A 15,300-nucleotide genomic window follows, 5' to 3' on the forward strand; every position below is an offset into this window, starting at 1 on the left:
TTCAACTGCGTGAAACACACAGTAGTATGAAACTTCAACTGCGTGAAATACACAGCAGTATGAAAATTCGGCTGCGTGAAACACACAAACTTCACGCATGCGTGGAGTGTATGGAGTGTACGGGAGTGATTCACGCAATGGTGCGAATAGTCACGGCCTTTTTTTTAATCTTGAAAATTTTTCCGGAAAAAAATGAGCAAAAAATCCTTACGATTTATAAATCTGTCACTGGAAATCGGCGACAAATTAAAAAATACCACAATTTCAAAAAAATCAACACTTATGTTTTCTTAAATAAAAAATAAATCTCACTAAAAACCAGAAAAAAAAATCATCCCCTAATTTTTTTAATGACTCTAAAAAATGACAAAAAGAAACAAATCATGAAAAAAAACACAATTCTCCGACGAATTAATCCAGAACTCCACATATTCCCAAAAAAACTTATCGATTCTTGCTCAATATTTTTTGGCACACCTACAGATTTTCCCCAGCCCCCGGTCTCGCCATAATTGCCGAATAATACAAAGGGTCGCATTGATATCTATCCCCGGAGGCGATAAAAACTACATCATTACATTTTTTGCTGAGATTCAGACACGGGCCAGGGAAGGGGGATTATTTTTTTCTCTCTCGTTTCATCCTTATCGCTTCCCCACGAAAAACACCGTTGGGTTACGACACGCGAGTGACTAAACACAAGTATCAGAAATTGCATCCAGTGCTAGGGCATAACGTGACTCGTAATCTTGAAAAATTAGTCCGATACATATGTGAGTAATGACCGGCGAGAGAGTATCACGTAAACTCGCACATTTGAGCGACTTAATTCAGTTAAAAATAATTGTACAACTCAATTCTTATCGCGAAGGGAATGCAAATTGTGGGGTATATCGTGTTTCGGTGGGGCGGAAGAGGGGGAAGGGGGGGGGGCATTGTGAGGGATGAAGGTGGAGGCACGCGACTGGGGTACATGAGATTTTTTCGCAGCAAGAGGGTACTTAGAACGGCGGTGAAAATTCAGTGAAGGTGATTTCAGATAAATATGATTTATTGGATATGAATATTCGCATTATCGGACAAGTTGATGATTCTGCGGCCATGTTTATGTTGAATGACGGGCTGTTGTGTTCGTGGCTTGACTCGAATCTTCATCGCTGGAGTTGCTCGTTATTTCTCCAGAGAAATTTATTTATGGGGAAATAGAATTTTTTGATGGGAGGAAAAATTAATTTCCGCCTCTCGTGGAACGTGAGTGCTTCGAGTTATTAACTGTCACTCAGTTATTGTTTTACACTTCCTGGTTACAGTGGACGCTTTCTTGATGGTATTTCATGTTTGTTTTGGAGGACTAAAGTATTTTTATTGGAATTAATGGATGATTTTGCTAATTGGAGACGAACGTGGTGCAGTGGAGGGAACAATTCTGAATCAAGTTTTGGTTGATTCAGGTGAGTCATTTTTCTTGATGCACATTATTTGAGTCGGATAAATGGACGTATTCAAGATGTTCGAAATAAAGATTCTTCTAAAATTTTAAATTTCACGGAAAATTCAATGAAATTGCAAATTTTTGAGTGGTTGGACAACAAGAATTCCCTAATTCACTTGAATGTTTATTGGAAACATGAATATTCAGTGCTAAGTTATGCAGAATTTTCAATTAATTGAGGCTAGGAGAATATATTCACCTGAATTTCCTGATTTCAATCAATATTCATGGAATAATTGACCTCAAATTTACAGTTTCCATAGATTTTCCTGTAAAGTTTCGAATTTTTAATGACGAAATTTCATTCAATGATTTTTTCCCCCTAAATCTCATTTACCGGAATTTTCTGATTTTCTCTTTATTTTCAGGGGAAAATGGAACTGAAATTTACATCTCTTTGATTTTCCCCCAAAATTCTGAATTTTCAATGACAAAATTCCTTGAAATTTCAGTGACAATTAAATTCTCCAAAAATTTCCAAAAAGTGTACCGAAAAATTCAGCCAAAAAAACTATGCTACTTCACATGCAAAAATCCCAAAGCACTTGAATGTCCCCAAATCAAATTCAACCCCACATCCTTCAAAGTTAGCATGCGTCACTCAATCAATTTCCATTAGGATCGCCCCACACCAAGATCAAAAATTCATTACCATCCCCTCATCCTCAAGTGCCATCGCATGAATACCGAAAAAAACAGCCCCCACATGATGAATGACACCTGCGCCCCAAAAAAACTAGATAAAAAACAAAAATCCGGATAATCCAAAGGGAAAAGTCATTGTGAAGGGCCGATAGACCCGCGCCGTTCCCAAAAAAACACAAGTTTTTTTCCGCTCCGTAAAATTCAACACACGTTTTATTCCTCGAAACATGAATAAATCGTGACCGATAAATGACTGTCGCCCAGTGCCGAGTAACAGCTGTTGGTGATATTTGCTACGGCCAGCCAATAGGCTAAACCCGTGGAAAACGAAAGAACAAACGGATTAAAAGTCATTAAACCCCATGCATTATTCCACTCTAGAAATTCGATTTGCCGCATAAATTCGATATTCTCATTTTTCCCACTTCTCACATGAGATGTTCGGGACACCCTGTTAATACGCAATACGCAGTATAATGGCATGAAGCAATTATTCACTTGGCAATACATTGTGAAACGAGATATTTCCCAGCAAATTGAGAAACCATCATGACCGTTCATTTTTTGTCGCCGTATTTCACTCCCCACCGCACGTCTGCGATGTGAAATCACGATGGGAAAACGAGAAGAGGCAGAGAGGGAGGAAAAAAAACGTGAATGCATCGACGAATTCACGGATACACTCGAATTCCAATACGAGCACAAAGAAAACGCCAAGATTTGTCCGTGGGGTAAATGGGATTTTTTTTTCCCTCGTTCTCTCACTCTCCGTTGAACTGTACCGATCTTCACTCCGAACACGTAACACTCAGCGACGAGCCTCCGAAAATCCCGAGTTGGCACGAATATTTTTCTGAATTATTCCAACGACCGGAGCTTCCGTATTCCCGGCACACACAATGTCCTGTGGACCTTATACTTTCAGAAGTGCTCACACCACATTATAGTGGAGGGTTATCAGTTCAGTGATAGCAATTTTACGTTTTAGATTTTTTTTCGGGACACAATTTACACCTGAGGATTTCATGATATCGGGGAATTCCCTCTGTTTCGTTTTGAAATGAAATATTTGACAGTTATTTCATGACACATTGGAACATTTCTATCGAGACTTATTCATTTGTAATATTCAAATCGATGAGTCTCGTGAAATATTCAAGTGATTCAAATGATATTAAGGATATCCAAGTACTTTGGCTATTTTCTCTCCAATGAATAATTTTATTGTTTAAACTTTGCAGGTCTGAATTGGAATCTGGATATTGAATCGTTAGAAAACATTTTTTAAATCTGAAAAAAATTGGAAATTTTTTTTTTTTGAGTAAACTAGGAAATTAGAAAGTTATGTAGGAAATTCTTCAATTTGTAAAGTTGTTTAAAAATATCTACACGCAGGCATGAAGCCATCAATTACTCTTGTTTCTCCAACCCTGCAAATTCCCACAATCCTCGAAATAAGGAGGAAACAGCAGAATGCATATTAATCTTGCTGAAGAAGATAACGACAGCGTTTCGAGTGTTTTTGTATTCTATTCGAGTATTCTCAATGTTCCAAGGGTATTGTATTCCAGCGACGATATCTCGTGCGCGAAAAGAAACACGAGAGAACACGCTCTCAAGGACTTCCAATTAGATTCGTATTAAATCGTGTCCTTCTGCAATGCAACCTTCCATTCCACTGGCTTCGAAACAGTGTTCTCTCTATTGTGTTTACCATTGAGGGAATATACTATTATCCTTTCTTTGTTCCCCTCTGTAATGTGAAATCGCCTCAGTGACGATTCAATCGATGAAAGTCTTGAGTGAATACTGGAGCGAGAGGGAAAATACATTTGAATTTTTTTATGAGATGTCATGCAGACTTGAGGTGATGAAAAATTTTTGCCAATAATACAATGAGTGTTGAAAAATACATTGCTAAAAATAGACTGTGAATATTTCGAACAGAAATCTGAATTATCAATCTGTTCGAATCCACTGCCCTCGCTCCCTGGTCAGATGGCATGTACGTTCATGACATTTGCTCTAAAGTAATCCATCCTAATCACCGCCATCCGTTCATCATAGCCAATTAAACCACTTGATATAGTTAGATTATATCATATACTTCAAATCTCAACCAATATTTTTCGCAAAAGAATGGATTTTGGTGCCCTTTGGGCACCTAAAAAAGCAATCTCGACTGCTTTTAAATTTTCTCATTTGCACAATTATTTGACAAGCTTACCTACACAGAATCTAATTTCTCACACGTTGTTAAAAATACATGAAAAAGTATTTTAAAAATGACACAAAATTCAGTAAATCAACTTCTAAAAACAATGAGGTCAAAGTTATTCCTCAACCCGTGTTGTCTGAAGGCCCCAGAACAATTTTGACCTGGTATTCACAAGTGGTGAATATCAGAACGGCATCTCAGGAATACCAGCAATTCCAATGCATCATCATAGGATTCTGGAGTTTCTGAATCCATACTCCATAACCCATCTATTCCCCATCCACCCTTATCCCCCGATTGCTGTTGACCCAAAACCGGATAAACTCGATGTACAAAGGAGCCCCATGTATCAGTTTGTTATTTCCCACCCGAAAAGCTATTTGTCCTGGTTTATCATTAATACAAGTACATTTCACCACAACATTGGTAACGCTTGTAATCCCAATAGCTTAGCCCGCAATCACGCGGCAATATCGGGGATGGGTCAATGGTACAATAATCGAGCGTCTTGTTCAAGCGTGGAAGCTACAAACTTGTGTGCATGCAACCCTCTCCACCTAGAGTCGACTCGAATGCACAACAGCTATATCCCCACGTGCTCTCGCCCAATCTAATGAATCTCTACCCCATTCGTACTTGGAATATATACTGGGTATAGTTGCTGACTCTGTGTATTCTGAAATCGATACGGCATTATCAATTGGAGATGATGACGGTGGAGTCTCCAGACGTTGCCAGCTTCTTATTGAAATTAGGCTATTGAAGATGATAATGATGATGATGATGGTAACGGTTTGATTAATTGCGGATTGTTGACTCATTAATCAGTGGGCGTTATGACGATTCTACGCTGAATTTTCACGTAAGCATATGAAACTACACTTTCAAGAATACATCAAGAGATAATTGCGGAAATGAGAATATTCAAAAATAATCAAGATTTGATCAATTATACGTCTGTATATCGGTATTTTGTTGCACTCTCATACACCAGAATATTCATCATCAGACAGGAAATATTGATCACAATTTGAACTATATGATAGAACCTAACTACATCAAGTAGTTTCATTGGTTACATTCAACGGATGGCGATGATTAAGACGGATTACTTTAGCGTAACGATTATGAATGCACAAGTCACTTTTGTGGTTCCGCGTATGAGTCCATCCACTTGAATGAAAGTATCTCATTCCTGAAGACAATCATATCATTCCATTTCTAGATTGAATAGCGCTACAAACTTCACTTCGAAATGATAAATTTCGAAGTTACTTTGGAGATCCGTCACCATTTCGTAGCTGACCACTCAGGCTAATGACATTCATGCCTACTTTGCCTCCACTATCTGCATCACCCCCTTGATTGAAAGTGCCATTACAGCTCTCAACGACAACTGCTATCGTAGTTAGCGCTATAACACCGTGTGATAGTATACTTTCTCATCCACCTGGGGAACGAGGCAGCCGAAAACCCGTTGAAAACACAATTACACGTATGTTGGTTAACGCACACGAGTACATCCTCAATGTCCACTTCTCTTCCACTGCCATCACTGCATTATTCGACACATAGAGGAGTATGTGCGACGGTGAATCCACGAGCGAGAAAGTTTAGCAAGCGCAAAGCTCAACTGTTTGCTCACGAATTGTTGTCAGTTAAAGTGGAAAGTTGAAGATAACCTCGATGTTACACATGACAGAGACGGAGGAAGCTGTGCGACAGGAAATGTTGGAATTTGAGTAGGATATACTCAAAAGAAATCGAATTAGTCGAAAATTGTGGTTTGAGTGCCATAGTCTTGATGACTTAATTGTGAATAAAACAGGCATCATCAAATAAATCTACTGAAGCACCACGACAGCGAGGATTTCATTGAGTATTCGTAAAGGCACTGAGTCACAACTTAGGGAAGTTTTTCTTTGATTGATCCTGACACTTCGCCTTCTAGAAATTCAACTTAGCGGGTCGAATTTAACGATTCATGATGCATTTAACCATGAGATACCTCAATGTACTTTTTCAGATGAAAACTACATAGCTAACATCTCAAATAGATGGTCATTGTCCTATTGAACCTTAGTATCATTACTTCCACTTGAATCGCCAACATTGATCGAACACTAGCCATAGCGTTACAATTGGCGACAATGTTTTCTTTCTTCATTTCCACCATCGCTGGATTCCAACTGGGATGATCCTTTGTCTCCTGGTTTTTCTCAGTGGGCTCAATGCCAGGTCGAACGAAAGTGCGAAAACCTCTTTCCGCTGCGTCATTTTCAGTCTTACTCTCATCCCCTTTTGTATTTTTTATTCTCTCCATCCAATTCCTCCTTTTTTCTCCCTTTTACGTTTCTTTCCACTTTATCCGTGAAAGTGTGTTCTTTAGCACTTCTGAATGCATATTACCCTTGAACATACGCCAAAATAATACACCAAAAGTGTCTGATATATTCCAGGGATTTTTGACCGTGTGCAGCATTGCTCGGGGTACCTCTGTATAATACAAACAAGGTGTGAAGCCAAAGTAAACGAGACGATTGTTAACTCCGAGGAGAATAAATTTGCAAGTGTTAAGCTGTGAATGTCTGACCAAATACCAGAGGAGCCAATGGGATGCCATCAATTTAAATAAAATTTCTGGATGAATGGCTTAGTCACCCAATTCAACCCATTTATTCTACATCCTAATTAAACATCAAAGTTTGGATTTGAAAAAAGGCTTTATCCTTTAATGCAGCTTGTGCAGTTCTCTATAATTCAGTTCAAGTTTTGATAGCATGAATAATTTAGACAGGAACGACAAAATGCTTGGTAGAGCTTCAGGATTACACCTCATCCAGAATTCCTACACAGTTGGGGGTACGAAAATCCTAACCTCCGAGCGCTGAAAATACTTGAGAGATGCACATTGCAATGGAAACCTTCTCTCCCATCCCCCCACGAAATCCAGACATTCGTTGGGCTTTCCTCGTGATGTTGCCGGTTGTATTCAACATACACACTCACATAAGGATGTTGCATGCTGCATATAAACAAGTGGCTTGTAGCACAAGCAATGCTTGTATTTTGTAACGATGTCGCGTGGAAGGGAACATTTCACACATTGAGTGTTTTTGGAGAGCAAGTGTGGCGTTAATGCATCGTTCCCACATGGGCAACAGAATAACCACTGGGAATACATTTGCAAGTGTAAGCTGGGTCCTCACCAAATACCAGAAATCCCATCAGCATTTCCTCTGAGGTATACACGTCTGTCTCACTCCAACTTGCTTCGCCCAAATATCGAAGGCTAGAAATCGGACTACCGAGCAAATTCCGGGGGTCAAATCTGGCAATCCGGCTTGTTGCTAGGTATTTCGGGTGACACCAGTGGGAAATACAGATGGATGCGGAGGATGGGTCGTCCCTGGGAGGCTGTCAGGGCCAAAATGTTTTGCTGGATGCCGAGCAACACGGAATTATAATGCAGGTAAGATTAAGGGTTGGCGAGGCGGAGATAGCATGCATTTAGAGGTGCTGGTTCATTTCTAATGATAGGAATCATTGTTATTATTGGGTATTGGGTACTGTTGAAGACGAAACTGATGTTCCGAAAAATTTGTCTTCCGTTTTGTCCTGCCTCAGGGGATAATTTATGAAGCTCTGTGACATGATATTAATGATTCGGGAGAAATATCTTCAATCTGCTTCGACCATTTTTGTGTTCGAAATATTTTTTTTATAGCTTTTCTATTTTTTTCCTCATATTTCAAGCCTTCTCTTATTTTTCTAGCTTGCCTTTTTTTCTATTTTTAATATTTTTTTTAGAAAAATTCCTCAAAAAAAATCATCAGTTTCTTTACTTTTTTCGAACTCCCCCGACTACGCCATAAATACTTCAATTTCAAATCAATGAATTTTCTCGAAATAAATATACAAGTTTATTAATTGCCACTAAACACATTGTTGAAATAAATCCACAGAAAAATGTCGAATTGCAATAACATTTTGTTGATTAAGACCGCGAAATGTCACCAGATGATTCATTGACTCAAGGGTAGTAGAATCATTGGTCAATTTCTGCGGTACTTCGAGTAGCCCCTTTGGTATGGAGCACGTGTTGAGTGCCATAGTGTCACCTGGTCATCCACAAATTAACCTAATCACGCGCATTCACCTCTAGTACCCACTCGGTTTGTCCACTCGCACGTGTCTCTGTCAGTGTCAACCCATGTGCGAAATCGTTTGACGAATATCGGGGATAATGCACTGGATCTAAGGATGATACATATAAAAGAGAGACATCAATTTTACTCCGGTGGTACGTGTGTATCTTGAAAAGTCGGGGTACAAAGTTGCCTCTCAAGATTTCTCCGACGCCTGGAGAGCACTTACTGATCCATGACTCTGTAAATTTCAATAAAAATCCGGGGAGCTCGGAAGTTTGGGGCAGTTTATTTTATCCACTAGAGAAATCTCAACATTTTATTTTTTCGCGTTTTGCTCTCTCCAGTGTCGCGTCCGCTGGGCATATTTCAGACAATCAAAAATTCCATCAATTTTTTGCTTCGAGGGAAGCATTTTCTCTTTTTTAGGTGAATTTTATCGGGGATTTTAATCCTGTCATGTACGGAGTATTTTCGACAAGGAAACTAGATGCAGGAGAAATTTTAGAATTAAAAAAAAATTGAATAACTGAGTTTTTCAGATTGAGAATTTTCAATTTTTGAGGCGCTAATTTTGGAATTTTAATTTTTTTTTAATTGGAGTTTTTGATTTAGTGACGAGGAAATTGTTGAATTAAAAACACTTTATTCTTTAATTATGAACGTTAATTCTGGAATAGAGAATATTCATTTTTGAAGCAAAATCGCTTAATTTAAGAATATTAATTTTTTAATAAAAAATGTACGATTCCGAAGAAATAATTATTATGGTGGAAAATTTGTTGCGATTGTTTATAAATTATTTACAGAAAGTGCTCGTAATTTTAAAAAAATCGCCATTTTTCGATTTTTTCAGCAATCTTCAAATCTTCAAATTCAAATTCGGACTTGTATAGTTTAAACAATAAGATGAAAGCTCTGATGTTCGACCACAAAAGCTAAATCATTTCACTGGAAAAAAATCGTCAAAGTCCTTGGATACATAAAAATTATTGAACTGGAAGGGTAAAATTTATTATGCGTCAGGATAAAAATTTTCTAACATAGAATAAAATTTTATCATATATAAATTTTCACTAAATATCGGGACAGAAATGAGGAAAGGATGACTCATGATACACTTTCATAGAACGGTAGGATAATTTTTATCAAAAATTTCTCCCCACGCGCCTGCACTATTCACCCGCAAAAAGTCGAGAATCTTCCACTTGAGGATACTCGCACAATTTCAAGGAGTAACAGAACATTTTACACGAGAGTTCAGGATCCTTGAGCACGGACCCTAAGAAATTTAACGTCTTACTCTTAACTCGATGAAAGAAAGTCTCATAGGTTTTTCTCCTCCGAGTGTTTTTGTTCCGGCTTCCGGGTTGTTAAGCCAAAAGAATACCCGGGATACATCAGTGCGATGGAACGACTACTAGAATTTTTAATTCTTCCGCTTCGTGGGGTTAACAATGCCCCCCCTCCCCCCCGAGGTCTTTAACGCCGATGTCATGCGCTTCCAGTCATTCTCACTCCTTCTTGCGGTCGATTCGATGGGATTAAAGGAAAAAGTGTCTCTCTAATTTCGTATTTTCCCCCGGGAAAAAAATTCATGTCGATGCTGAATTATCCCTGGAACAATAAGTCAGTTATGGCCGAGAGCATTAATCAACTGCTTTCATGACTCGGTATAGCTCGGTGAAACTGGATTTTATAGTTTGAATGGAGATTAAAAAATCGAATGGGACATCGAGATGAACGTAGAATGGTTTATTATAGTTTAGTATTGTGTCTAGACTGCGTCTTCGCCAGAATATGCAATTAAATATTGAAAGGACCGCGATAAAATGGACATTACATTTGTTTTTCAACTCAATATGAATTTTCTAACTAATTTTTTGTTGAAGAAATAAAAACATTCTCAGGTAGATGAACGTATACAGTTCCACATTTTTCTCTCTTCGAGTTGCTTGAGTTACAGATAATTCGTAACACCAGAGGTGGAAATAATTTCATTCAGGGAATTCTCAAGTTTGCTCAATTTGTTTTAATAAAAATGTAGTGTGTTTTGATTTTATTGGTTGTTTGAAATGATTTTTAACTTGATTACAATTTAACAGTTTAATAGATTACGTTTTGCACAGAATTAAAATTTTTCAAACTATTTTTTATTTATAAACTAGAGGGCTTCCCCCCTGCTCGCTTCGCTCGGCAAGCCCGTAGGGCTCCTCCCCCCGCTCGCGCTGGGTAGCTCCTCCCCGCCGCTCGCTTCGCTCGCTCGCACCAATCTTCTTGAGCATGTATATGTGTTCGTATTAGATAACATCCTTAAAATGTTGCAATTTGGTATGAAATTCATGAGTGAATGCGACAGACTTGTGGAATCATTGCAAATTAAATAATTTAAATGATAATTTCCAATAATTAATAATATTATAATAAACTTAATGAATATTTTACTGTGAAAAGAATTAATTCTCTTGTTGAGTAATTAAAACAAAAAAATGACGATATATTCTCGGAAATGAGAATGACATCCACCAATTCGTGCGTTAAAATGACAAAAAATCGTTTGCAAATCAGATTCATACTCATCCCAAAGCGCTTCCCCCAGTGTCCCATTAAAGTCGTCTCGACTGCCACCCACCAATTGAAATGGATCTCCTCCCTGGACATTGAGTGCCCACTCGAAGATTTTATGACGTGAAACCGGGGGATTCCATTGGCCCAGGGAAAACGACTGTGTGGGGAAATCGAGCTGCAAGTGAGGGAGACGAATTCTCCAGATAACTCCTTGCTATGTTACTCGAACCCTGACGGGGCATCGTTCCACTTCGTCTCTTTGTACAGTGTCGCTCACGTCACTCGACGAATACTAATGACGAGGGGAATCCCACAAAAAATGGTAACGTGACCGCATTGTCTACGGTTTAATTGATAGATATAAAATGGTACGTATTATGTCTAGTCATTTCGGGGTTTCTTTGTGAATCTCGTTAATTAAATTCCCGTAAAAAGAGACTGTGAAAAATTGTCGTTAACGAATTCATTACAGGAATGGGCGACACTTTTTAAAAATGTCTCCGAATTATCATTAAAAAATTAGTAGTTCCATCAAATTTAGGATTTGTTACCACATAAAAAATAATGAAGAGGATTTGAACGAAAAAATTCCATTTTTCTTCATGAATCTCGTTAATTAATTCCATACATAATTAATACAAAAAAAATTGTGGTCAACGAATTTACTTCAAGAATGGAAAATGAATATTTTTCAATATCTTGAAATTCTCATTAAAAAACTCCTATTTTTTCAAATTTAGAAATCATTAAAAAAAAATATGAACCCCAAAACTAATATTTTCCTTCATTGATTAATAATGAAAAAAATTAATTGATTTATAGGAAATGAATTGTTAGTGTAAAGCACTAATTCATTACAGGAATGAAAAATAATTTTTTCCAATACCTCAAAATTCTCTTTCAAAATTACAATTTTCTTAAAATTTAGAAATCGTTACGAAAAAAATAATGAAAAAAATTCTTCAATGTCAATAAAAATGTCAAAAGAATACAATTTTCAAAATATTTCCTTATAAAATATCAACAGTTCATTGACACTTGCGGAAAAGGTCATAATCCTGAGTTAAATGAGGCTGAAACAGAAGCTCTAATTTTTAACTATGACTATAAAAGAGGATTTGAACAAAAAAAATGTCCAAAGTACTTGGATATCCCTAGTAACTCAAGAATTCCTCAAAAAACCTTCACAATGAACCCCCAAACCTGCATTTTCACTGAACTGAGTGTCTCCTTTTTTATCACAATATTTTACTGTGAAGAGAAAGCTTTGTCGTAGTCAAGCGACATCTTTTCCTCATTATTCTCCATCGAAAACGTTCTTTTAATATCCCACCTCTCGTCATCTTTTCGTAGCAAGAGAGCTCTTTTGAATGATGGCAAGAAAGAACAAGAAAGAGAAACGACAAAAAGAGTACTAGGAAAATGAGGACGCGACCGGAATAACCGTCATGCCGGAACAGCAACACGGCTCTCTGGGCTTATTGAACTTTTATTGAGGAGAACAAAAAAAATTGAAGCAGTGGGTTGAGGTTAAAGGGAGGAATTAAAAAAAAAGCGTCATGTGGTGAGAGCGGGGCGCATGGAAGTTGGAAGTATCAGGGATTCAACGAAGCTAAAGAAAGTATAAAAGCACGAAATGAGAGTTGGGCGGAGGGGAGAGAGGGCACGGTGACTCCAGTCTCGATGGCAATCTGACGACCCGATAAATCCAATCAGCTTACACATCGGTCCTGTGCTTCTTTTTTATTTCATCTTAACTTGACTCCTTTTCTCTAGGAATCGTCTCTCCTGGCGCTTCACTAATGATTGTGAAATCCAACTTGGAAGTCCAATCCTGGACCGTTTGTTCTCTGATTGCATCTCATTTCTACCGCTGGGTTATTATCCCGACATTGGCAAGCGGAATCGCAAAATACAGGGGAGAGTTTGAAAAAAATTGTGGTTGTATCCGGGGTGAAATGGACGTGGCGAGTGGATGAGTTTGGAGAATATTTACGAATAATATTCATCTTCAACTGATGCCGGTATAGTAGAGAATACGCTTACTCATTGAGTCTGAACGGCGAAGTATTACCACGGGGATTCCCCCACTTTCTTGGTGGACCTAATTCTACAAAAGGATCGGAATTGTCTCGCATTCGTCCAATATACGCACGTGATGCACAGCATTGAAATGGCAAATGGAATTGCAAAATATAGAGGAAAGTTTTTCAAACAATTATATTAGAATGGAAGAACATTTAATAATAATATTCATCTTAAAATCTTTTAAAATACCCAATAAGATGAACTAAACATTATTACACATCTTGAATCTTTTCAGTTGCGTTTGTTGAAGTTTAAATTGTCTGAACACAGAATTTTCTTAACTGCACCAATCGCCATTTGCTATCCACTGCCGGTAAAATCCCGAATCCTCTTGCCGACGGAGTCCACCCGGCGTGTTATTACCCCGGGGATTCCCCTGCTTCCTCGGTAGAAATCCGCACATGATACATGAAATTTCATTGAATTGAGTGCATGGAGATGCTTTTCGCCCTGACCATACAGATACTGTCCTTTTATCCCTCTACATTCTGCCAAAGCGATCATTATTCCCCCGTTCCAGAACAACTTAATTGACCCCGCAAAAGCTTCTGCTCATCCAACTCAAGAAATTTCTCAATTTAAATACCCGCAACTCAATGCAGAACCCAACAACTCCCATAAGCAAACTCGTCTCTGCTCCAGCTGACCATGGCAATGTAAACAGTAAATACGGTAAAACCAGAAGCTCGAACAAACCCAACAACGGGGGGCTTTCGTTTGAAGTGGACAGACGGAGGTGAGTTTAGATGGCGAGACAGCTGATAGGACGGGATTTACCGGTGGAATTACCAAGGCTCTCGCCCTTTGATCCGCTCACCCCACAGCAAATGCATTCAAGGGTGCGGGACACAGAGGAGGATGCGTTGCAGAATGAGATGACCATTGAGGGCGTGAGTTGTATAGCGTCATGGGAGAGGCCAAACCTCGATGAATCCAGAGAGGGGCCAACTCTCACTGCGCTAATGCCCCTCGCACAGCGATAAACGTCGGGAACACGCGGCATCGCCTATACAACGCTCGCTAATTTTGGATACGCAAATCGGAATGAGCGTCGGAACACATTGTACATGAGGAGTGGGGGTTTGCTATCATCATCATCATCATCGTCGTCGTCGTCGTCGTCGGAGCCGTAGGAGAGACGGCATTACCTCCAACACCATCCATTTATCCCATACCCGGTGCAGCGAAACCTTTACCCGAGTGGGTTTGTATGCAACCCGGGGGCCGCCTCTATCCACCATCCACGCTCCATTCGTACTCGGGATTGTATGCCCCCGAATTGTTGAGAGAACCATTCCCTGATTAACGCGTTCGCTCGCTCGTTGAGCCTAGATACCAACGAGGGAAACGTACCAGAATAGATGACCGTAGTACTCCCCCCGCAACCGGTAACTCGATAGTCACTGGGGTCACGATCGATAACCCATTGATTATTGATTTCACATTTATCAGGGGATGGGATAGACTTGCCCTTTGTCACGGGCTTGGGGTGGCGCGCGGATATCTTTCGGTTTGGCGGGATGGTACGGCGATAGGGGTGGGGGATTTTTGCAGGGAGCATACGGGAAATATTTGACGAGTCGAGGAGTCAACAAAGTTTTTTTTTTATTTGAATTGGATAAATTGGTTTTTTGTGATGAACAAATGTTCTCGGAGTTTGAAGGAAGACGTTAGCGATTGGAGTTGTTTGGTATTGATATTGATATTGAAACATTTTATTGACTGTACATTATGTTGTGCGAATATATATCTGCCCAAGGTCAGTCAAAAAAGGAAAAGGAATTTTTAAGCTCGAGTGGACATTGCTCGCAAATAAGGTTAACAAGAAAAATAGTAAGATAAAAATTCGAGGGGCGGGGAGAATTACGTCAACATGTAATAATCCTTCATTCAGAATTAGTGAATTTATTCATTTGCCACGATTGAAAATTTGTCCGTCAAAATTTCTGGTTTGAATTAATTGACAAGACAATTTACGAATGGAACTTCTGCTTTCATGAAAGAAAAGAGGTTATTTTTTCATGAATTCTAGATCATAATTTAGACGGTGGAGAGAACGAATTCATCAACAGGCAATAATTCTTTATTTGAAACTAGGGGGCTTCGCCCCCTGCTCGCTCCGCTCGCCAACCCGGGGGGGG

This window comes from Diachasma alloeum, unplaced genomic scaffold, assembly GCF_001412515.2.
Source record: "Diachasma alloeum isolate Michigan unplaced genomic scaffold, Dall2.0 Dall_scaffold_00199, whole genome shotgun sequence".
In the NCBI taxonomy this organism is placed as follows: domain Eukaryota; kingdom Metazoa; phylum Arthropoda; class Insecta; order Hymenoptera; family Braconidae; genus Diachasma; species Diachasma alloeum.